Below are 26,666 nucleotides of genomic sequence, written 5' to 3'. Positions count from 1 at the left end.
CGCCAATTGAATTAAATATACAGACACCTTCTTATACCAGCGTCTGGTTCTGCGGGAAACTAAATACGGAGACAACATCTGGTCATTGAAGTCCACCCCTCCCATGAGCGCATTATAGTCGTGGACACAGAGGGGCTTTTCAATGACACGGGTTGCTCGCTCAATTTGGATTGTCGTGTCTGCGTGAATGGAGGAGAGCATGTAAACGTCACGCTTGTCTCTCCATTTCACCGCGAGCAGTTCTTCGTTACACAAGGCAGCCCTCTCCCCCCTTGCAAGACGGGTGGTTACAAGCCGTTGGGGGAAGTCCACGCGACTAGTTCGCGCAGTGCCACAGGCGCAAATCCGTTCTAGAAACAAATGCCTAAAGAGGGCCACACTTGTGTAAAAATTGTCCACATAAAGATGGTACCCCTTGCCGAATAAGGGTGACACCAAGTCCCAGACTGTCTTCCCACTGCTCCCCAGGTAGTCAGGGCAACCGACCGGCTCCAGGGTCTGATCTTTTCCCTCATAGACACGAAATTTGTGGGTATAGCCTGTGGCCCTTTCACAGAGCTTATACAATTTGACCCCATACCGGGCACGCTTGCTTGGGATGTATTGTTTGAAGCCAAGGCGTCCGGTAAAATGTATTAGGGACTCGTCTACGCAGATGTTTTGCTCGGGGGTATACAAATCTGCAAATTTCTGGTTGAAATGGTCTATGAGGGGCCGAATTTTGTGGAGCCGGTCAAAAGCTGGGTGGCCTCTGGGACGGGAGGTGGTGTTGTCGCTAAAATGCAGGAAACGGAGGATGGCCTCAAATCGTGCCCTGGTCATAGCAGCAGAGAACATGGGCATGTGATGAATTGGGTGCGTTGACCAATATGACCGCAATTCATGCTTTTTTGTCAGGCCCATGTTGAGGAGAAGGCCCAAAAAAATTTTAATTTCGGAAACTTGGACTGGTTTCCACCGGAAAGGCTGGGCATAAAAGCTTCCCGGGTTGGCGGATATAAATTGTGTGGCATACTGGTTGGTCTCTGCCACGACTAAGTCCAAGAGCTCCGCAGTCAAGAACAGCTCAAAAAATCCCAGGGCCGAACCGATTTGAGCCGTCTCAACCCGAACTCCAGACTGGGCGGTGAAAGGGGGAACTACAGGTGCGGCTGAAGTTGGTGACTGCCAATCAGGGTTTGCCAGCACCTCAGGGACTCTAGGGGGTCTACGGGCCTGTCTGTGCGGTGGCTGCGACGGGGTAACTAGTGCACGTGCCACCGTACCAGCTTCAACTGCCCTTCTGGTGCTCGCCACGTCACCATGTTGTACGGCAGTGCTGGTACTAGGTCCAGGAAGGGCTGCGCTGCTGGTGTATGCCTCACCACGTGATCCGGCAGCGACAGCCCCACTCTGCTGCTCTTGAAGCGGATCCTGCGTAACCTGTGGTCTAGCGACACGGGGCCTGGTACGCCTGGTGCTATCAGGGACCTCCACCTCCTCGTCCGAACTTTGGGTCAGAGAGCCACTGCTTTCCACAGGTTCATATTCTGACCCGCTAGATTCGTCAGATGAGGGTTCCCACTCCTCATCCGACTGGGTCAGAATCCTGTAGGCCTCTTCAGAAGAATACCCCCTGTTTGACATTTTGGACTACTAAATTTAGGGGTATTCCCTGAGACTAACCAAGAAAAAAAGCAAACCTGTCTTACAAAGGGGAGGCTAGCGAAGTACCGGAGGCCGCTGCGGTTGATAAAAAATATCAAAACTGATTTTTTTATCGCCGCAGTGCGTGTAAAATGAATGTGCAGTGATCAAAAATATATATATTTTTTGTCACTGCGGTGGGGCGGGCGTGGGTGAACGCACGTGTGGGCGACCGATCAGGCCTGATCGGGCAAACACTGCGTTTTGGGTGGAGGGCGAACTAAAGTGACACTAATACTATTATAGATCTGACCGTGATCAGTTTTGATCACTTACAGATACTATAAAAGTACAAATGCTGATTAGCGATACGCTATTCAGCGAATAAAAGTGACTGCGGTGCGGTGGGGTGGGCGCTAACTGACGCTAACTACCTAACCAAGGGTCCTAAACTATCCCTAAAACCTAACAGCCAATACTAGTGAAAAAAAAAAAGTGACAGTTTACACTGATCACTTTTTTTCCTTTCACTGTTGATTGACAGGGGCGATCAAAGGGGTGATCAAAGGGTTAATTGGGGTGCAGGGGGGTGATCAGGGGCTACAGTGAAGTGTTTGGTGTACTCACAGTGATGTCTGCTTCTCGGCTGGATCCAACCGACGAAAAGGACCAGCAGAGGAGCAGAGAAGCCATATAACAGATCATATTTACTAATATGATCTGTTATATGGCTTGTGATTGGATTTTTTAAAAATCGCCAGCCTGCCAGCCAATGATCGTTGCTGGCAGGCTGGTGACGAACTTGTTCTTTAACTTTTGCCGGCCCGCGATGCGCATGCGCGGGCCGGCTTGGAGCGAAATCTCGCGTCTCGCGAGATGACGCGTATATGCGTGACTGTGCGCAGCGCTGCCACCTCCGGAACGCGAATCTGCGTTAGGCGGTCCGGAGGTGGTTAAAGGGGGAACTAGCCTTCAATAAATTTTTAAGTGGGGAGGGGAGATCTATGCTTAAGATGTGGGATTTGCTCATATTAATCTTAAAATTAGAATGGAGACTAAAGTGTTCTAGTATTTTGTATATCAAGGGGACGGCTTTAACTGGATTAGTATTCAATATAAAAAGGTCATCAGCGAACGCTGCCACTTTATGTTCATGTTGACCAATTTTAATGCCCTCAATCCTTTCCTCTCTCCTGAACGACTGCAATAGTGTTTCCATAACTAACACAAAGATTAGTGGGGATAGGGGGCATCCCTGTCTGGTGCCATTACGGATAATGAAGGACGGGGATAAAGTGTCATTAATGATAAAGGAGGCTGATGCATGGGTATATAATGATAAAATGGCTTTAATATACGGGTCAGGAAACTTAAAGGCTCGAAGAACTTCTCCCATATACTCCCAGCTGACCCTATCGAAAGCTTTTTCCACGTCCGTGCTAAGGAGGACCAGGGGACGACCAGACCTCTTGGCATAGTATATAGCGTTCAGAACTTTGGCAGTGTTATCTCTGCCCTCCCTACCACGGACAAAACCTACTTGGTCTCCTTTGATTAGGGATGGGAGAAAGTCGGAAAGGCGCATTGCTAACATTTTGGCTAGTATTTTTAAATCCAAATTTAATAAGGATATAGGGCGATAGTTAGCACACAAGGAGCTATCTTTCCCTTCTTTTGGGATAAGCGTGATATTCGCCCTAGTCATGTCCGTAGAAAGTGGGACACCAGACAGGGAGCAATTGTAAACTTTAAGTAAATACAGACCTAATATATTTCGGAAGGTACGATAATATAAAGCGGGATAGCCGTCTGGACCTGGGCTTTTCCCATTTGGTAATTGTTTAATTGTTGTCATAACCTCATCAAGTAAAAAGGGGGCTTGAAGAATCTGGGATTGGCTCTTAGATAGTGTTGGTAATGACAGTGAATTAAGGAAGGCCGTAACTGATTTATCTGGGGGTGGAAGGGGGGGACTATTAGCTTTTTCCTCAGCATCTTTCATATTGTATAGAGAGTAGTAGAATTTTTGAAACTGTTTGGCTATTTCAGGGGTGGTGAATACGTCTCCTTTGTCTGGGGTTTTAATCTTATGTATATAGTTGTGGGTTCTCCTTTGTTTCATGCGTTGCATCATGAATTTAGACGCTTTATCCCCGTGCGCATAATATTTGAACTGCGCATGGAGATAGTACTTCGCCGAAGTCGTGTTGAGGATGTTTTCAACTTTGCTCTCACTTCAGTAAGTTCGGCGAGATGTGACTGCGATAAGGATTTTTTATGCAAAGTTTCTAAGCGTTGAATCTGAGACAAGAGGTCTTCTACCTGTTTTTTCCTCTCTTTTTTTAATTCTAGCTCCCAAGCTAATAAATTGGCCCCTCATGTATGCTTTATGAGCATCCCACAATATATGTGGAGAGGTTTCAGGGAGGGAGTTAAGAGAGAAGAACTCTTCTAATAGTGACCGAGTACCTTTTAAGTTTTCTTCAGTTGTTATAAGCTGTTCATTTAGTCACCTCCTAAATGATCAGGGTGCTAATGATGGAGCAAGGATGGTTAAAAATCTGAGAGGATCATGTTACCTATGTATGCCTGGGTACATAGGCCAAGATGCTCTTTAGACACTAATAAGTAATCCAGTCTGTGGTAAGAATGGTGGGGCGAAGAGAAAAAGGTGTGGTCCCGTCTGGAGGGATTGAAGAGACGCCAAACGTCAAGCATTGCACTGTGCTGCATTTTTTTCTTAAGATGACTAATGGCCTTAAAAGAAATTGCAGACTTCTTGGATGTCGAATCTAATAAGGGGTCTATTGCAGTATTTAGGTCTCCTCCAAACAGAACCACACCCTCCTTGTATGTCTCCAATAGGGAGAGCACTTCCACTAACCAAGATACCTGGTTAACATTAGGAGCATATACATTGGCAAAAGTGTATAGTTGATTGGCAATAGTTCCTTTTAATAGGATTTATCTACCCTCCACGTCTTGAATGTGTGAGACATATGTGAAAGGAAGACCTCTCCGTAACCCGATGCTCACGCATCTAGATGCTGCCGAATTAGAACCACAATGATACCAGTGTGGAAACAGAGATCGGGAGAGGTTAGGATATTTATTAAATTTAAAATGTGTTTCCTGAAGCATCAGGACCGAACATTTTTCTTTTTTCATGTGTGTAAGTATTTGGCTACGTTTGGCTGGAGCGTGGAACCCTTTAACATTAAACGAAGCTACACACAGGTCAGCTATCTATCAATGGGATGTCTAACCGAGGTATTCTTTGAGAGCGTGGAACCCTTTAACATTAAACGAAGCTGCACACAGGTCAGCTATCTATCAATGGGATGTCTAACCGAGGTATTCTTTGAGAGATCCTGTGTGGGTGTAAAATGAGGGTACTTAGCCTCTCTTGGCGGAGCATCCGGGTTCCAGAGACGTCCCCCTCTTCTATGGGAATGTATCCTAGATAATTGAGAATACCTGTCATCATAACAGAGAAAAAAGAACAGAAATGAGAAACATAGCAACGGATGGTTGCATAAACCTTGAAAATTAGAGCAGTTACGCTCAAATGGAAGGAAAGAGGGGGAATAGTACACAACATATTGTGACATAGTGTATCACGCTCATAAGGATCTATAGGTTGGATCCCTGTTAGGTACAAGGATAGGTGGAGGGAAAAGCATTATGTTGATATAACAAAGGTCAAATATGAAACCAGAGACATAATGTCCCAAAAAAGAATACTTAGTGGATATGTGCGCTGAAAGCACTAATACATATGATGTAGCTGATCCCAGATGCTTTAGTCAAGGAGTCCCTTAATCTTCAGTGAGAGGAAGGCGTCTTGGCGTGGAGGAATTGCGACCTCTTCTTGACCTTTGAGTCTTGGCAGGGCGAGGTGTCTCCCATGGAACAATTGAAGGGAGGTTGGTTGGTGATAAATTTCCTTGGATAACGTCCCAATTTTCAATGTGGAGATGGTTAATTTGCAAGATATCAAATGCTTTGGTCAGGTCTTGAAATGAGGATATGGAGAATCTCTGACAGTTAAAGAGAAAGGACAGTCCAAAGGGAAAAAAGCCACTTATACATCACTTTGTTATTGCGTAGCCATTCAGTTAGTGGCTTTAGAGCCCTCCTTTTCTTTAAGGTGGTTTGTGCTAAGTCCTGGAATATAGAGATAGAGCAGTCGTCCACGCTTACTTGTGGGGCATTCCTAGCCCTATTTAGTATAGCGTCCTTGACAGGATAGTGGAGAAATTTACAGATCACATCCCTTGGTGGCTCTGTAGGTTGGGGCTTGGGATGCAGTGCCCTGTGTGCCCTCTCTATGATCATTTCATGGGAAGAATCTGGGCCCAGCAGCTGCATGCAAATATTCGTAACTGCTTTATGTATGTCTTCTGTGTCCACGGTTTCTGGTATGCCCCTAAATCGCAAATTATTGCGTCTTCCCCTGTTCCCCTGGTCCTCCAGGAGTGTATACAGGGAGTTCAGATGCTTCTGGTGCTGGGACAGAGTGGAGGAAGTTTCGTTTTGATGCAAAATAATCACCGATTGTGTGTCTTCTAAAACCTCCACCCTCCTCCCAATATGGCGCATGTCTTCCTTGATGGAAACAAGATCTGATCTGAGGGGTTCCAGCGCTCCACTCTAAGCATCCTTCAGAAATGATCTGGATATCGGTAGGGTATCGGCCCCTGGGGAGACCTCCCTTACCTTCTCACAGGCAGCTGCTGCTTTCAAACCGCTCCCTGACGCTCCCTGCACCATCTTGGATTCTTTAAGCACATGTGCTTGTGCAGCTTTCTTTATAAATTTATCCATGGATTTGTTTGGATTCGCTTCTTTAATGTGTCCCTGTGAGTCCACGGGTCTGGGGCCACCTATTCTGACCATTCTGGGTCCAAGTTGCTGGATGAATAAGGCTGTGAGGGATTCTTATACAGCAGAGCTGCACTTCAGGCTGCCATCTAGCTCCGGTGCAGGCTCCGCCCCCCCTTTATGCTTTTTATACAGGGGTCCCTCTTCAAACACTGGAGCATGAAGGCCCCCATTTGCACTAAATTGGAAGCGTTGGAGCGGCCAGGGTCCTGCTCATCGCCCAGGAGAATGTCGTCCTCGGTCTCCTCCCCCCATCCACGGACAACATCAGGGATCCCCGAAAATTTTAAAGGGATTCTGTCATGAGATTTGAGCCCTATAAGCTAAACATATGGCCAGGTCCGTACTAATAACATGAATCCTAAACTGCTCTTATTAAACCTGCTTGTGGCTCTATTAGCCCAAAAAACAGTTTTTTATAAGCTGTCACTCACCTACCTAAGGTGCCCAAGGGGTTTTACGTTAACCCAGGGTGCCCGCCCGCACCCCTCACCGTCTGGTGCCCAGCACCGCCTTCCTCACCTCAGCCCCGCCTCCGCAATCCTCCCGTCCCTCTGCTAGATCCGACGCCTGCGCACTAGGCTCAGCCTGATGCGCCGCAGACTCCTGGCAGCGGCTTCGTTGAGAGAAGTGCGCATGCGCATCAGGCCGGCTTTCACTTCGCTCAACGAAGCCGCTGCCAGGAGTCTGCGGCGCATCAGGCTGAGCCTAGTGCGCAGGCGCTGGATCTAGCAGAGGGACCGGAGGATTGCGGAGGCGGGGCTGAGGTGAGGAAGGCGGCGCTGGGCACCAGACGGCGAGGGGTGCGGGCGGGCACCCTGGGTTAACGTAAAACCCCTTGGGCACCTTAGGTAGGTCAGTGACAGCTTATAAAAACCTGTTTTCTGGGCTAATAGAGCCACAAGCAGGTTTAATAAGGGCAGTTTAGGATTCATGTTATTAGTACGGACCTGGCCATATGTTTAGCTTATAGGGCTCAAATCTCATGACAGAATCCCTTTAAAGCCTACTCTTCTTGCTCCTCCTCCTCCCAGGCACCATCCTCCTCTGACTCCTCTTCAGACTCCTGCTGACTTGTCTCAGATGGAGTAGCCCCCCCCTGGGAATTCATTCAGCATTGCAACTTCCTCATCTTCCTGCTCCTGTTCCTCGACGGCTTGATCAATGACACGACGCAATGCACGAACCAGAAAGAAGGCATAAGGTACGATGTCACTGATGGCGCCCTGGCTGCGACTGACCAGTTTGGTGATCTCATCAAATGGCCGCAGAAGTCTGCATGCGTTGTGCATGAGCAGCCACTGGCACGGTGGAAAAAAAACAAGCTCCAGCAGAACCTCTCCTGCCGCAGAGTTCGTACAGGTAGCCATTAACGGTACTTTTCTGCTGGAGAAGCCTATTAAGCATATACAAAGTGGATTCCCATCACATCGGTCAGTCACAAATCAGACGTCTGAAGTGCAAGTGGTGTCGCCGCTGAACGTCAGCAAAATGTCTTGGACCCCAGGGTATTTGGTAACAAATTGCTGCACGACTAAGCTCAGGACGTGTGCCATGCACGGCACGTGTGTCAATTTGCCCGGTTTCAGCGCGCTCAGCAGATTGGCACCGTTGTAGCACACCACTTTACCAACTATCAAATTGAGCGAGGTTAGCCACTGATCGGCCTGTGACCGCAGAACTGAAAGGAGTGCGGGACCAGTGTGGGTCTTGGCTTCCAGGCATAACAGCCACAGCACAGCATGGCAACGTCTCACCTGGCACGTCGAATAGGTTCTGGGGAGCTGGGGGGGTGCAGAGAAAGAGGCGTTAGCAGTGGAAAAGGAGGAGTCAGCCGAGGAGGAGATGGAGGATGGAGTAGGAGGAGGAGAATAAGAGGCAGGCCTGCATGCAATCCGTGGCGGTAACACTGAATACACACGGGTGCCACGGGTTACATGCTTGACGGCCGTCAGAAGATTCACCCAGTGGGCAGTAAAAGTTATGTACCTTGCCTGCCTGTGTTTGCTAGACCTGTATCTTGGCACCGACACTCTGAGTCCACCAATTTATATGGCAGTAGTTGACGGGCTAGCATTTTCGACAACCCAGCGGTCAGCCGTTGGGCAAGAGGATTATCTGGCGTCATCAACTTTTTACGCTTGAACATTTGGGCCACGGAAGCCTACCTTGTGCCAAAAGAACGCGACGCCGGCATGGTGGAAGGTGGAGTGGAGGACAAATGGGAGGAGAAGGAGAAGAGGCAGGACGTGGAGCACCAGGAGTGTGGCTTTGTGGGCTCTAACGGCGTTGCTTCCACTGGGCTCGGTGATGGGAGGCCAGGTGCCTTCTTAGGGCGGTCGTCCCTAGGTGAGTGTTGGGCTTACAGCGACTTATGCGCTGACAGCACAGGCTGCAGATTGCAACACTATTATCAGCAGCTGACAAGTAAAAAAAAAAGCCCACACTGTGGAGCGATGTGACGGCCTCCTGGGAGCGCAAGATGTGACCGTGCATGGTGGATGGCTCGCTCCAGATACATTTGCAGTCTGCTTTTTGTCTCCTGTGCCTGCTTCTCCACCTTCTCCTCCCTATCTTCTGCTCCGTCTCTCCCTCTGAACTCCCCTCTTCTTCCTCTCTTGTGGGCACCCACGTATCGTCCATCTACACGTCATCATCGTTACCTTCACCACCACTAATATTAGAGATCTCAGAGTAGGCAGCAACAGCGGGGACCACCCTCCTTGGGCTGATCTGGGTACTGTTGTCAGACCGCTGGGTGGCGGCCGTTGCTACCTCCTCTTCCTCACTGGATGCCAAGAATGGCTGCGCATCGGTAAGGTCGTGGAATTGATGGGAAAATAATGCCTCTAACTCGAGTGGAGGGGCTATGGTGGTGGTGGTGGTGGTGTCTTTAGGTGTGCACACAGCAGAGAGTGAGGAGGATGCAGATACAGAGGATGAGGAGGGTGCAAATGCGGAAGGCTGAGTGAGCCACTCAACCAACTCTGGTGTGTCCTTTGACATAATTGCACGCACCTTCTCTAACTTCTCACTTAGGCTCCGGCCTGGTGTACCTGCCCGACCCCTACCTCCCCTGCGGAATGTCCGGCCTCTTTCATTGCCTGTCATTTTCAATATGACCCTGTGACAAAGTCCCTATAGAAGAGCAGTATTTGTGGAAGCAGGTATATAGAACCGCTTAATGATTATTTGCTGAAAGCAGCTATATCAAACTCCTTAATCAGTTATTTTTTATCAGTTAAAATTATTTGTTCCAATAGCGTTTGTCCCTTTGTATAGCTGCGCTATCTCAGCAAAACCGCACACAACTCCTGCATATTTCAAATGTACTATATGGAAATTATATTATAGGTATATCACACCCCTGCCTCAATCAGTGTTTTTGGAGGGCAACCAGTATATCACACCAGTTGAACTTAATTGCTCCAATTGCATTTGTCCCTCTGTATAGCTGGGGTATCTCAGCAGAACCGCACACAACTCCTGCAAATTACAAATGCACTATATGGAAATTATATTCTAGGTATATCACACCCCTGCCTCAGTTTTTTTGGGGGGCAACTGGTATATCACACCAGTTGCAATTAATTATTCCAATAGTGTTTTTTCCCTCTGTATAGCTGCAGTATCAAGAAAAGTAACTGAAATAAAGTGGCCTAAATGGGAGAAAATGCTCAAAAACACCAAACACTGTGGCGTGTTTATAACCGGGGGAGCAATTCCTCCACATGTGATCCGTTGCTAACGGCAATCCCCAGCAAAAATGCATATAATGGAGGATGTCGGCAGGGGATCACATGCACCACAAAAGCATCATTCACAAGATGGGATAATGTGTGGATGTGAATAAAAAAAAATACATAAATCACTGGGAAAGGTGCACCACAATGATATGCAACTGACAACACTGGCTAATCCCTCAAGCTGATGTTAAGAACTGAGACTTTAGCCAATCTATTCCTGCCAGGATTACATCGGAGCCCTTTTGCACCACTGTCAAGGTATCTCAGTGTGGCATGGGTTCCTACCACTAGACTACCTAAGGTGTGTGAACACGGTCTGAGAGGGGCTAAGATATAATTTACAGCCAAGCTCCCACATGCCTCCATAGTGAAATCACTCAGGTAGTGGGAGAGATGATAAGGCTGTAAGCCCCACCTATAACAGGCCATGTGGCACAGGCTACCAGGTGCAACAGAATGCTACCAGCAGTACGCAATGGCACATTGGCACCTCTCAGACCGTGTTCACACACCGTAGGTAGTCTGAACGGTGTGTGCAAAAGGGCACCGATGTAATCCTGACAGGAATAGATTGGCTAAAGTCTCAGTTCTTAACACCAGCTTGAGGGATTAGCCAGTGTTGCCAGTTGCATATCATTGTGCTGCACCTTTCGCAGTGATTTATAGCTTTGGTATCGCAGCAGAACCGCACACAACTGCTGCACAATACAAATGCACTATAATAGACTTTCTATGTTAGAAATTAGATTATAAGTATATTACTCCCCTCTGTGTATCACACCTATCGATAGCACACCTATACCAGTCCTAAAAAGGACTTTTGTGGCCCTATTAGCTAGTGTTTGGTGTCCCTAAGAGTCTGTCCCTGCTCCACACAACAACCTCTCCCTACACTGGCAATAGACTGAATGTAAAATGGCGGCCAGATCAGGTTTATTTATAGGGTAGGGGGTGTGACCATGTGCTGAAACGTCTCAATTGGCTGTCCTGTCCCACATGATGGATGTGTCATGGGTCAAAGTTTAGCGCTATGCAAAAAAATATGGCGCATGCGAATATCGCAATATACTCGCATGTTCGGCGAATTTCGCCACGAAACGACAGCCGGGTGAACCGCAAGGTCATCTCTAGTGTGGACTATACACATGTCACTCGCAGATTGTCACTCACGGATTGTAAGCACAAACATCAGGGCCGTCTTTACCGCGGGGCAAAAGGGGCAGCTGCCCCGGGCCCAGTTGCTCCTGGGGGGCCCAAGCAGCATTTTACTTGGAATTTACTTGGGCCCCCTATATTTTGTTGCCACCGCCGCCCGCCGGCCATTTAACAGCACGGAGTCATAGTCCGGACTATAGAAAGAGACTGCGTGAGGAGGGGGTGGGGCCCATGGCCGCTCTGCGCTCCGCTCTTCTGCCTGGCCTGCCTGTCTCTTTAACAGAGCAGACCAGTGGCTGCTGGAGCGTGACGCAGCTGCCGCACAGACAGAGAGAAGAAGGAGGCGGAGCGAGCCCGAGCACCAGCCAGCAGCCACAACAGACACAGCCTGAGCCAGCCAAGCAACTAAGCAAGTTCCAGTTCCACCATAACAAGTCAGAACAGAACTTACAGGTATTTGGTAGTACCAAGTACAATTTTGTACAAAGATAACAACTGGATGGATCCCATCTGCCATTGGCCCATGATGGAGTGGGAGAAATGTGCCATGGGGGGGCTCATAGAGGACTGGGGGACAGTGTTTGCTTTCCTGCTACTACATCAACCCCCCAGGGATTTTGGGGGCCATTAAGAGTTGGACTTTAACTCCTTGCTGCTGATGTTGAGTGTGCAAGTGCCACCAATCATATTCTCCTCCCCCCAGCACATCAGTTACCTTTAGGAGGGGGGGGGGGGATATGATTGGTGGCTATGTGCACACTCCACATCATCCAACCCCTAATGCCCCCCAAAATGCCCGGTGGGGGGGGTGGTATGACAGGTGGGGGCGATGTGTATGTGGGCCCTTGCCCTGCACTCGATCAGCTGTGCTCGCATACATATCGTGCCCTGTGTCCACTGTCCTGTGACCACTCTGCTAAAGCCTGGCATAGCCCAGCAGACAGGCAGGAGCTGTGTGGTGATCATATTTATTGTATGTATGTGTGTGTGTCCGTCCCTGTGTGTGTGTGTGTGTGTGTGTGACTGTCCATCCCTGTGTGTGTGTGTGTGTGTGTGTGACTGTCCGTCCCTGTGTGTGTGTGTCCGTCCCTGTGTGTGTGTGTCCGTCCCTTTGTGTGTGTGTGTCCGTCCCTTTGTGTGTGTGTGTGTCCGTCCCTGTGTGTGTGTGTGTCCGTCCCTTTGTGTGTGTGTGTGTCCGTCCCTGTGTGTGTCTCTCCCTGTGTGTATCACCATGCCCACAGTGTTCCTATGTCTTGACACAGCTGCTTCAGAACATTCTGTGCGGGGCAAGAAGAAGAAGATGGAAGAGGAGGCAGCGCCAGCATGGAGTCCGTGCGATAGACACAGGGAGGCACACTAAGGACGAAGGTAACACTTCCACATGAACTACACTAGTGTTATCTGTGGTTTTACATAGGACTGCAGGTAACACTACTACATTGTTCAGCACTAGAGTTATCTGTGGTTTTACATAGGGCTGCAGGTAACACTACCACAAGGTTAACTCGCACAGGGCGCCTGAACACCGAAGGCCGGCCCTGGCTGCGCACCCCAGCGACAACCCCCTCCCCCACATCCGGCGCTTTCCCTCAATATGACTGCAGGAGCCCAGGAGCAGAGCAACGGCTCTCAGCTAGAAGAGAAGGAACATGGCGTCAGCAGCTGCCAAGCAGTATAATATAATATTATATGTGGAAAGCAGTGATGTCACTGATGTAAAATATCACTTATATGTGGAGATCGGTGATGTCACTGATGTAATATAACATTATATGTGGAAAGCAGTGATGTCACTGATGTACTATATCATTATATGTGGAGAGTGTTCATGTCACTGATGCAATACAGCGCTCCCCAAAATGGTCGCCAATGCGCCTTAAAATTTGCAGATGGCGACAAGACTTGTCATAGGCTACAGACCTGAGGTCTATTTGGTAGTGAAATCCCAGCGCAGGCAGGCGTGATGATGTCATCACGCCCACCTATGCCAGGACGCGGTGAGGTGTGCGCGTCTGCGTTGCACCATCCCTCGCCGTACCAGCAGCTAGTGAGCGCCAGTGAAAGGACACAGGCGAATATAAGATTTTCGCTTTTTTTTACGGTGTGGAAAGGCGGGATCCAGGGGGCCCAAGTAAATTCTTGCCCAGGGTCCAATCAATATTAAAGACGGCCCTGACAAACATCACACATATTGTCATACAAACCTGCATTTCTTTTGCAGGTGAAACACAGACTGACATCATGCCACTCCGCCCATATTGCAGCTACACTACCTGACTATGTTGAGACTGTAAGAAGAAGCTTTTTATGTCAATCCCTTCATCTTTTGCTCCCCAGGTTAGCAGTACTATCTGGCTTGTCTGGTACTGCTTTAGATGGTCTGCCCCCATTCCCTTGGGATTCTGTGCAGACAATGTCACCCCCTGCCTCTAGTATATCTTCTCCTGATCACAGCAATCCTATGTCAGTGCAGAGCACTGTAGCTGCTGCTGGATATTATACAGGCTGACTGCTGTCTCTCAGTGTCAGTCTGATAAGTCTTTCACTGTTCATCAATGGACTCACCAGGGTAAAGCAGGATCCAGCAACACGTTCCTCAGCTCCACAAAGAGAAGATAAGGTGAAGAGCCAGTGATTAGGGATGAGCGAATCGACTGCGGATGAAACATCCTAGCTCGATTCACATAAAACTTTGTTTGTTTCAATACTGTATGGAGCGAGCACTACGTACAGTATTAGAATGTATTGGCTACGATGAGCCGCAGTTATTACTCCGCGAAGTCTAGTGAGACTTTGAAACTTCAGAAATTGATTTACGTATACTGTAAAAAAACATTTCCCGAACTCTGGTTCGGTTCCGAGATATCACTTGGAACCGAACCCGAGTTTGGGAAATGTTTTTTTTACCATATATATTAATTTCTGAAGTTATTATGCAAAGTCTCGCGATACTTCGCGAAGTAATAACTTCGGCTCATCTGAGCCAATACATTCTAATACTGTACGGAGCGCTCGCTCCGTACAGTATTGAAACAAAGTTGTATGCAAATCTACTTCGGATGTTTCATCCAAAGTTGATTCGCTCATCCCTATCAGTGATGTTCTGGTTGACTGGAACCCATGAGGACTGCTCAGATCCTTCAACGTTATTGTACATAAAGTGGTCATAATTAACATGGGTGGAAGGAGAGGTGACATGTATGAGCAGCCCAATTTCTGAGCGGCCCACCAGAAATTTGCCCGGTAGTGCAGATTGTCAGTCTGGGGGTGTTTATCAGTGACAGCTATCTTTATATACACACTTATGGCAGGTTTACAAGGCCTAATTGCTGGGCAGATTATGGGGGACAAACATTCCTGTGAATGCTTGTTCCCGATAATCTGTCCGTCTAAAGGTGCACCTAATGAATGAGCGAAACGTCGTTCATCGGGTGAAACAGTAATTTATGGAGTCACCTAAATTATCTTTTTTTGGCAGCAGATCTTGCTGTCTAAGGAGCACTCTGCTGCCCATAAATGATACAGCTTTATGAGGATGAGGGAATGCAGGAGCAATCGCTCGTTCTCTTACTGTGAAGGTGATCACTGTATGCAAATTCAGCGCTTCACCTCCACTGAACAAGCAGCCAGTTGTCCGGAAGGAACCCTTCCTTCCCAATAATCGGCTGCTCCTCGGGCCGTGTAAACCCATGAATGCTATCAATTAGTGATGAGTCGGCCCCATGTACAACTGAAATCAGAGAGAGGTTTAGGGCTCATGCACTTGACCATATGTATTTTTCAGTCCGCAAAAAATATGGATGACGTCCGTGTGCATTCCGTATTTTGCGGAACAGTATTATCATTGTACGTAATAAGGAACAATAATAGGACATGTTCTATTTTTTTACGGAACGGATATATACGGACATACAGAACAGAATACACACAGAATAACTTTTTTTTGCGGACCCATTGAAATAAATGGTTCCACATACAGTCCGCCAAAAAAATGGAACAAACACAGAAATAAAATACGTTCGTGTGCATGAGCCCTTAAATGCATAAATTACAAGTTTTAGTAAATCCTTTCTTACAAAACAATATATCAATATGCTCAGCTCCTCCTGCTCTATAACACGCTATCATTTTCATAATGACAGGTTCCCTTAATGAACTTTTTCCATTGACCATCACATTTTACTTGTATTTGACACTATTTTGGATTTCATTAGTAGAAACAGACCCTACAGCTTGGACTGTGTCAATCCATTGTGCGCTGTATTCTAATTATAGACACTGGGTCTTGGTTTCAATCATTTCGTCCCACAATTCCTTTTGGAATATAATGAAATGTGTTCCAGCCACTAAAATGATAGAACTGCATTAAAATCATCCCTTCCATCTGCATTTTCGGATGCTTCTAATTGTGTCCCAGTAGATGAAGTTCTGCCATTCTAGGCCTTGTCCCCACCATCTCCATTTAGCCCGGCAAGAGTCTCTGAGCTCCCTGGCTTCTGTAACCTGCAGGGATTAGCTTGGTATCGTTTCTGGGATCTGTGACAGTAACAGCTGGAGAGTGAGGCAGGAAATGTATATTCTAATTGCAAATTCAAGGTTTGATTTAAAAACCTGACTGGGAGAAAGTTTCATTAAAACAGATTTATTCCTGCATAAACATTTTATTGCTTTAATTGCAAAGCACTCAGACTTAAATAAACTGTAGTAAAGACAGCATTTATGTTGGAATAATCCCACCAGGGTGAGAAGAGTATAGATTGTATGTTAATAAACATGTAACACATGTGCAGAACCGTGTAATATCAAGAGATTGACTGATCGCAGGAAATGACTTAAAGACAACCTTTAACCACTCCTGACATTTCTGTTTTAATAGCTCCATGCATTCCCCATGTAATAACAATTCTGGAGCATCTATTCTTATGGTTCTATGTTGTGCCATTCCTTTATTATTGCTACTAGAAGTTATGAATAAATTGTTAGCAGTCTGCAGTAAGGGTACAGAGGGGAGGTAACCAGTTGGGGTGTGTCCCTGCACAGTCTGAAAATGGCAGCACTGATTGGATAGAGTGAATCTGTGCAGTTACACCCCCCCAACTTGTTACCACCCCTCTGTACCCTTACTGCAGACTGCTAGCAATTCATTCATATCTTTTAGTTGAAATAATAAAGGAATGGCGCAGCATAGAACCATAAGAATACATGTTCCAGAATTGATATTACATGGGGAATGCATGAAGCTATTAAAACAGGCATGTCAGGAGTGGAGACAGGTTCTCTATAACGTAAACCTGTCACCTCCCATGACATGTCAGTTTTAGTAGCTCCATGTAATAACAGTTCTGGAGCATCTATTTTTATAAACTTTTTGATGTGCCATTCCATTCTTTTATTATTCCTGCTAGAAGTTATGATTGAATTACTAGCAGTATGCAATGAAGGTTCAGATGGGTGTTACCAGATTTGGGGGGGTCCCTGCACTAATAAAAGAAATAGGATCCAGCATGTAAATAAAATCCAAAAATGTATTGAAGTATATCCATTGAAAAACATATCCCCTCCTGTACATTAGCTTTTTGCAGAAGGGGAGTTCTTCTCTTTTTGGATTACCTAGGCGTGAGCACGTGGGCTTTGCGGGGACACCTCTCCCCAACTGGTAACGCCCATCTGGACCTTTATTCTAAGCTGTTAGCCATTAATTTATAACTTCTAACAATAATAACAAAAATGGAATGGCACAACATAGAACCATAAGAATAGATGATCCAGAATTGTTATCACATGGGGAGTGTAATAGTTACTAAAACAGACATGTCAGGAGAGGCGACGGGTCTTTAAAAAGCCAGATCTAAGTGAGAAATGTGTTGACAGCATGACTGCATTCTTTGCCCTGCTAAAGATGTAAGTAAATAGTTCACATACTTTATATAATACCATAACTAGGAACTACTTTGGTTCAGGACTATTTGTGTGAATGTGTTTTCCATAAGTCAGTTTTGGTACAGATCATCATATATCATATTCCAGATTATGGTAAAATTGCATAACAAAGCTTGCACCAGATCAAATTGAGAAGACAACAAAATACCAAAAAGCTGCATAGCAAAACAAAATATAAAATACACACTAGCAATGTGTGCAAATATCATAACTCAATCATTATTTGATTAATTGTGATTTCAAAATGGGTCATATGCCTTTTTTTTAAATTTTTTTATTTCTTTATTCAATTTTCTTACACAAATTTACAAACAAGAAAAAATGTTTGACAGTGCTGTGTCCGAGTACATCAATACAACTTCTGCCAACATGGCAAACATAATACATTACATATCCCATTATACAGATCATAAAATAAGGATCAATGCACCATCTACAGTATGTTGGTATTGGGACATTCACAAATCTTCCCATTCCCTTCCATATTGAATCGGACTCGATCTCCCACTGTCAATCCAGACTTATCTCCCTATTCTCCCTCCCCCCCCATGATGGTTGTCTCGGTGGTCACAGCCAATAATCACTCCAATCCCTCCCCCCCACTCATCCTGCCCACCCCCCCAGCGGCCAGATCAATCATGTAATGCCTACTGCATATTCCTCGCATCTCTCAGTCCTTGTCAGAAGGTTTCTCCATTTCCTGATGCTAGGGGCTGTTTTTACTCCCCATTCCCTTGCTATAATAACTCTTGCCACCATTAGACCTCTTACCCAAATCCTTTTTTTTCCTTTTTCCCTGATTGATGGCAAAGAGCACCCTAGGACAGCCACTTCCAGCTTATATGGGAGGGATACTGAAGACTTTGCACTTAAGAAGCTAAATACCCCTCGCCAATACGATTGCATATTCGAACAGGACCATATCATGTGGATATAGTCAGCGGGCTCTTGACTACACCTCCAGCATTTTGGTTCTCGTTCTTTATAGATCTTACTTAATAATATTGGAGTCAAATATAGTCTATGAATAATGTTAAAATAGATAATCCTAAAACTACTAGATATCATAGTCTTTTTAATGTTTCTATAGATGTTACCCCACTCAATTATATCTGATCCTATATCCTTTGCCCATTTTTCTTCACTATTAAACTTTAGTGTTTTCGCCAATCCCTTCCTTATTAACCTATAAACCTGAGAAATGGTCACCTTTGTTGTCATGTGTTTATTACAAAAATCCATAAATTCTTGATTTCCTGTGATAAAATAATCTCTATTTTGTGTGGCATCACATGCATGTTTTAGCCGCTAATACCGATATTGACTTATTAAATCTGTGCTAATTTCAGGGCATAGGTCTTTTAGTGTTCTTATTGTCACATTTTTAGTTAATTGTGAAGCATAAATAATACCGTGATTTACCCAATATTTATAATTGATTGAAATTGATTGAATTGAAATTCTACAATGTTACTATTACCCCACAAAGGCGAAAAATTAGTAGTGTTAAAAATTCCCAATTTTTTTTTAATCTTTCCCCACGACAAATCCACCATTCGACAAATTGGGCATTTTCTACCTTTGTTTTTGATAAATCCCGTCTCCAGTATACTAAATATACCATATTTTGGGCCATTAAAACCCTGTTCCAAAAACTCTTTTATATTATTTCCCCCTGACTTTATCCACTGAACTTGAGCAGCTAAGTAATACCCCTGGAAAAAGGGAACCGATAGTCCTCCATCCTCTTCCACCAGCCAGAGATATTTTTGCTTAATTTTTACCCATTTTCTTCCCCAGATTAAGTCATTGAGCAATCGTTCCAAATGGTTAAATAAATGATCTTCTATCCAAACTGGACATGATGCCAAAATATACAAAATCTGGGGAAGCAAGATAATTTTTATTAATGCAATTCTATCCGCCTAGCCCATAGATAACTTCTGCCAGACTCCGATTTTACTTTTACATCTAGCCATCAAGGGAGTGACATTCAATCTCACATAATCTAATATGTTTGCACTTAACTTTATACCCAAGTAATCCATAGATTCAGTGTTTTTTAATACCTTAATACCTAAAGAGTTTGGTGGATTTTTCTGATCCAGTGGTAGCAATAGTGATTTTGCCCAATTAACTATATTATTATATCCATGAGGTAAGACAGCTGTAATGTTGGGTTCTCCAAGAAGACAAGAATGTCATCCGCGTACATGCTTATCTTATCGGATTTCCCATTCATACCAAACCCAGAGATCTCCTCATCCGACCTAATTCTAGCGGCCAATGGTTCTATAAATAAAGCAAACAACAAGGGAGAAAGGGGGCATCCCTGTTTTGTTCCTCTGTGTAGCTCCACCTGTTCAGACCATACTCTATTAATGTTAATTCTGGCCTTAGGGTGATTATATAGGATCTGGGTCCATTTAATTAAATATTCACCCAGATTCATCTTATGCATTACTTTCCAAAGATATTCCCACTCCACCCTGTCAAACGCCTTCTCAGCATCTGGATGGAGCGGGAACCAACCCCCTGATCAACCTGGATATTTAAAAAAGCTCTATGTATGCTAGATTGTACCAATCTTTTAGGTATAAATCCGGTCTGGTCTGGATGAATTCATCCATCAATTATTCCTTTTAATCTATTGGCGAATATTTTTGAGCAGATTTTATAATCTGTATTTAAGAGAGAGATCGGGCGGTATGCACCGATCTCCCTCTCATCCTTTCCCTTTTTTAGAATAAGTGTAATTACTGCTTCGGATAAAGATGCTGGTAACTGACCGGTCTGATAAGTGTTATTTAGGACCTGAAGTAACATTGGCAAGATTACATCCCCGTATTGGCGATAGATTTCAAATGGAAGCCCATCGGTCCCTGGGGAGGAATTTCCCTGAATGGTCCCGAGGGCTGCCGATAATTCCTTTAATTCTATAGGGCAATTTAGTATTTTGCACTCCTGATCTGTTAATCTGGGAAGATTGATATTCTCCAGGAACATTTCAACATCTCCGTCCTGCAGGTTTTTGTTGTTAGTATATAAGATATTGTAATACTTTAAGAATTCTCGCTCAATATGCTCAGGGCGCGAAATTATCTCTCCGGTTACACTCTTTATATTTTTTATTCTATTCTTATTTTTTTTATTTTGGATCAGAAGTGACAAGAGGTTTTCCGGTTTCCCTGCTTGCGAGAAGTATTTAGCTCCTGTAAAAAAAACTTATGTTGTGCTTTTTTGTTTAGGTAATTTTTATATTCTAATCTGGTTTCCTCAAAGAGTGATTGTGCAATAGTTATTAAATAGCTCTCCCTGTAAACACTAAACCCTAAACCCTTTTTTTAAGAGCGAGTTCTTTTGCGGCATATTCTTTTTCCCATTAATTTTGGCGATATGTACACTGCGCAAGAACGCTTTAAAAGAGTCCCATACTATGTGTATGGGTGCAGACAGAACATTCAATACCCTAAACTCCCGGATTTCCTTTATTATACTTTCATGATCCTTAATTAACTTAATCCAATGCGGATTTAGTTTAAAACTCCTTGTTTTCATTTTGACGTTCCCCATTTTTATCGTAATAACCATAGGGGAGTGGTCAGATATCGTATGCGTTTCATACTTCATTTTTATTACGCAATCTGGTCATATGCCTTTAAAACTGCTTTTGTCATGTATTAGATTGTATCACATCTTAGAATTGATGGTAGAAGTTTTTATAGGAATGCATGTAAAAAAGAAAAAATACTGAGATCCTATATATAACTACATACAGTGGATATAAAAAGTCTACACACCCCTGTAAAAATGTCAGGTTTCTGTGATCTAAAAAAAGAGACAAAGATAAATCATTTCAGAAATTTTTCACCTTTAATGTGACCTATAAACTGTACCACTCAATTTAAAAACAAACTGAAATCTTTTAGGTGGAGGGAAGAAAACAAAAAAAACTAAAATAATTTGGTTGCATAAGTGTGGGATGTAGCTGTGTTCAGAATTAAGCAATCACATTCAAAATCATGTTAAATAGGAGTCAGCATACACCTGCCATCATTTAAAGTGCCTCTGATTAACCCCTAATAAAGTTCAGCTATTTTAGTTGGTCTTTCCTCTAATTTTATTAGTCACATCCCACAGCAAAAGCCATGGTCTACAGAGAGCTTCCAAAGCATCAAAGGGATCTCATTGTTAAAATGTATCAGTCAGGATAAGGATACAAAAGAATTTTCAATGCATTAGATATACCATGGAACACAGTGAAGACAGTCATCATCAAGTGGAGAAAATATGGCACAACAGTGACATTACCAAGAACTGGACATCCCTCCAAAATTGATGAAAATACAAGAAGAAAACTGGTCTGGGAGGCTAGCAAGTGGCCTACAGCAACATTAAAGAAGCTGCAGGAAAATCTGGCAAGTACTGGCTGTGTGGTACATGTGACTAGTGATGAGCGGGAGGTGCCATATTCGATTTCGCAATATTTCGCGAATATTCGATTGAATATTCGTATTATATTCGTCAAAATCGAATATTCGTAATTATTTCATTTATCGCGAATAATATGCGATTAAATTAATCGTACGATTTTTTATTTTATTTTTTCTGTATAAGGCAACGTTCTTAGGACTATGGCTAGGCGAATATGTGTATTTTACGAATATTCTTAATATTGCTCTAACTTAGTCTTTTAGAATATTCGTAATATTCTAAAAGACGAAGTTAAAGCAATATTACGAATTTTCGTAAAATACACATATAGATTGTAATTTAGCTAATATAATGCTATAATCCTTTTTTTTTTTCACTTTTTTTTTGCCTCTTCTGAACTTCAGTGTAACGGTCGCGTACACACACACACAGGGGGAAGGGAAGTGACCACTGCGCTCCACCCTTACCCCTGGCCCTGCCTACTTGCCTCGCGAGTCCTAATGACAGGGGACAACTGGACGGCAATCCCTAACTTGGAGTAAGTGCAGGGATGACAGACAGACAAACAACAGGACGTGAACGGACCGAGTCAATACCAGGAAAGCTGCAAAGTACAAATGGAGCAAGCAGAGAATTGTCAGGAGAAGCCTGTGTCATAAATACCAGGAGAGCAGAGAAGTACAAGTGGAGTCCTAAGAGAGTAGTCAGGTGGGAGCCGAGGTCACAATACCAGGACGGATGCGCAGTACAGGAGGATCAGGCAAAAGGATGGTCAAGGAACAGGATCAGGTAAGTATTCAGCAGTCCAACAAATACCAGGAACCTAGAAATTAACAGGCAACCTGTAGCCAGCAGGCTGCCTGTATTTATAGTGGGGAGTGAGGGTCATGTGACGTGGCCAGCGTCACATGACCGACAGACCAACCAGTCGAGCACCGAGTGATCAGCTCGGCGCTCAAGGCAGACTTAGGAGCAAGGAGCCACCCAGCTAGTAAAGCCGCCCTGGGAATGAGGTCAAACACAGAACCTCATTCCAAAAGCTAAGCAACAGTTCTGCGGGCAATGGGGGACCGAGTGCACCTTCGGAACCCCGTGACAGTACCCCCCCTTTTACGAGGGGCCACCGGACCCAAGACTTCAGGCGATGGCTTTTCAGGGTGTTCTAAATGAAATTTACGAACAAGTCTAGGAGCATGAACCTCCCTGGCAGGTACCCAAGATCTCTCTTCAGGTCCATACCCCTTCCAGTGAATCAGGTACTGCAAGGAATTACGCACCTTCCTGACATCCACTATTTTAGACACCACATACTCGACAGCATCATTAACAAGAACTGGCGGAGGCGAGGCTTTTGATGGTACTACCGGTTCAAAATATTTTTTAAGCAGAGATTTATGGAACACATTATGAATGTGGAATGACTCAGGCAGCTCCAACCTAAAAGATACCGGGTTAATCACTTCCGTGATCTTATATGGTCCAATAAATCGAGGAGCAAATTTTTTAGAAGTTACCTTGAGAGATAGATTCTTGGAGGACAACCATACTTTATCCCCAACCTGAAAGTTTACCCCCCTTGAACGTCTCCTACCGGCCTTGAGTTTTTGAGAACATTGAGCCTTTTCTAGGTTCGATTGAACCCGGGCCCAAACTGTGCACAGTTCGGAGGAGAGTTTATCAGCTTCAGGGTTAGAGGAGGAGACGGACGACCCAGAATGAAAACGGGGATGAAAACCATGGTTACAAAAGAAAGGGGAGACCCCAGCAGAAGAATTGACACGGTTATTCAGAGCAAATTCAGCCAACGGAAGGAATTTGACCCATAATTGCTGGTCATCAGCAACATACAACCTCAGGAATTGTTCCACAGACTGATTAAGGCGTTCAGTCTGCCCATTACTCTCAGGATGGTAGGCGGAAGAAAAAGACAACGAAATTTTACATCTTTGACAGAAGGCCCTCCAGAATTTGGACACAAACTGCACACCCCTGTCCGAAACAATATTTTCCGGGATACCATGCAATCGAACAATTTCTTTCACAAAAATAGACGCCAGGGTTTTGGCATTCGGGAGTTTAGACAGGGGAATGAAATGGACCATCTTGCTAAACCTATCCACCACTACCCACACTACAGTCTTACCCTCCGCCAGCGGTAGGTCAGTTATAAAGTCCATCGAGATATGGGACCAGGGTCTACTGGGAATGGGTAGGGGTCATAGGTTACCAGCAGGGCGAGTCCTAGGTGTCTTGGACCTGGCACAAACCTCACAGGCTAACACATAGGACTTGACATCCCTAGTTAGAGTGGGCCACCAATAAGATCTAGAAACCAGATCCTTAGTGCCCTCAACACCCGGATGTCCACAAAAGGCAGAATCGTGACACTCACCCAAAAGCTGGAGACGAAATTGTACGGGAACAAACAACTTATCTGTTGGGGTGGATACCGGTGCCAGATGTTGTTCCGACCTAATGCGAGCCGAGATATCCTGGGTAAGAGCTGCTAAGAAGATTTTTGCTGGTAGGATGGATTCAGGTGGTACCTCAGTAGGTTGAAAAGCCTGGAAGCTCCGAGATAATGCGTCCGCCTTCACATTTTTACTTCCCGGCCTGAACGTGATGGAAAAATCAAAACGAGTAAAAAACAGAGCCCATCTGGCTTGACGGGGATTCAACCTCTTAGCAGACTCGAGAAACATAAGGTTTTTATGGTCAGTGACAACAGTTACACAATGCCTTGCCCCCTCCAGAAAATGCCTCCACTCCTCAAATGCCCATTTAATGGCCAGCAGCTCCCTATTCCCTATGTCGTAGTTTCTCTCCGTGGGAGAGAATTTCCTGGAGAAGAAGGCACATGGTCTCAGATTAGTGAGGCTGGCAGGACCTTGTGAAAGGACTGCTCCTGCGCCGTCCTCAGACGCATCCACCTCCACAATAAAAGGTTTCTCCTGATCAGGCTGGATCAGAATGGGAGCGCTACTGAATGCCTTTTTTAATTTTTCAAATGAAGAAATGGCCTCAGTAGACGAATTCTCCAAATCCGCCCCTTTCTTAGTAAGGTCGGTCAACGGTTTAGCAATTACGGAAAAATTCATAATAAATTTACGATAGTAATTGGCGAAACCTAAGAACCGTTGTAAGGCCTTTAAGGATGAAGGTCTTACCCATTCCTTAATTGCTAGTACCTTACCAGGATCCATCTTGAAGGCGTGAGGAGTCAGAACATGTCCTAGAAACAGAATCTCCTGCACACCAAAGACACATTTCTCTTGTTTAGCGGATAGCTGATTCTCCCTCAACACCTCTAATACTTGTCTAACATGAGACACATGGGATTCGAAGTCAGGAGAGAATATCAAAATGTCGTCAAGATAGACAATAACAAATTTACCTAAGAACTCCCTAAGAATGTCATTCATGAAGTTTTGGAACACAGCTGGGGCATTGCTGAGTCCAAAAGGCATCACCTGATATTCAAAGTGTCCTACCGGAGTATTGAACGCCGTCTTCCATTCGTCTCCCTCCTTGATTCGGATTAGATTGTATGCCCCTTTCAGGTCAATTTTGGAAAACCAGGTTGCCCCCAGGACCTGGTTAAATAAATCCGGAATCAATGGGAGGGAGTATCTATTCTGGACAGTGATTTTATTTAATCTCCGGTAATCGATACATGGCCTAAGACCACCATCTTTTTTCTTAACGAAGAAAAACCCCGCCCCCATAGGAGAGACAGAAGGTCTAATATGCCCTTTACCAAGGCTCTCCTTAATATAATCTTCCATGGCCTTGCGTTCGGGCATAGAAAGATTATAAATTCGTCCTTTAGGAAACTTGGCCCCCTCTACTAGCTCTATGGTACAATCATAAGGTCTATGGGGGTAGAACCTCCGGGGTTGGTGATGAGAATACATCTGAATATTCTCTAACAACAGAGGGTAAAGAATCAGACTTTACTGAGACCCCTGCCTGTACCACGGACAGGCACGAGTCACACTTAGGCCCCCATCTCACTAACTCCCCATTGGACCAATCTATAGTGGGGTTATGTAGTCGGAGCCAAGGCAACCCTAGTACCACCTCAGCAGGTAGGTTCTCCAGGACTAGAAGCGAACATCTCTCTGAGTGGCACACACCCACGGTTAGAGAAATCTCCGAGGTACATAAGCTCACCGTACCACCAATAAGAGGAGTAGCATCAATAACCATGACATGGATAGGAGTTGGTAAGGCAAACATAGGAATACCCAATCTAACAGCATACTCAGAGTCAATAAAGCTAGCCGCTGAGCCAGAATCAATAAAGGCCTTACCCGGCCATTTATCTACTCCCAGAGAAATCGTAATGGGTACCGAAAGCTTACATTTAGAAAATTCAGGGTGTACCTGGTCTTTAGGTTGCCTTGCCTTAGGAGACTTGACAGAGAGGACCTTCTTAGGACACTGGTTGATCCAATGGTCAGAATCTCCACAGTAAAAGCATTCTCCACGTCTGCGGCGAAGATTCCCTCGGGTCATGCCAACCTGCATGGGTTCCTCGGTGGAGACCTCAGCATTGTCTCTGGGATAGGCCTCTGGCTGGACCACCATCTGGGAAGAGAACTGTTGTTCCTGTCGTCTCTCTCTAACCCGTCGGTCAAGTCGGACAACAAGGGTCATCATCTCCTCTGAGGTCTCTGGAAGTTGATAACTGACCAGAAGATCCTTTAATTTATCAGACAGACCTGACCTGAACTGACTCTTCAGGGCTGGTTCGTTCCATCCTGAGGGGACACACCACTTTCTGAATTGGGTGCAATAATCCTCCGCTGGTAAATTGCCCTGAACCAGTGCCTTTAGAGCCGTCTCGGCTACTAGAGCCCTGTCTGGTTCATCATAGAG

The sequence above is a fragment of the Bufo bufo genome, chromosome 6 (assembly GCF_905171765.1).
Source record: "Bufo bufo chromosome 6, aBufBuf1.1, whole genome shotgun sequence".
Classification (NCBI taxonomy): domain Eukaryota; kingdom Metazoa; phylum Chordata; class Amphibia; order Anura; family Bufonidae; genus Bufo; species Bufo bufo.
Note: the sequence above shows the minus strand (reverse complement) of the source record.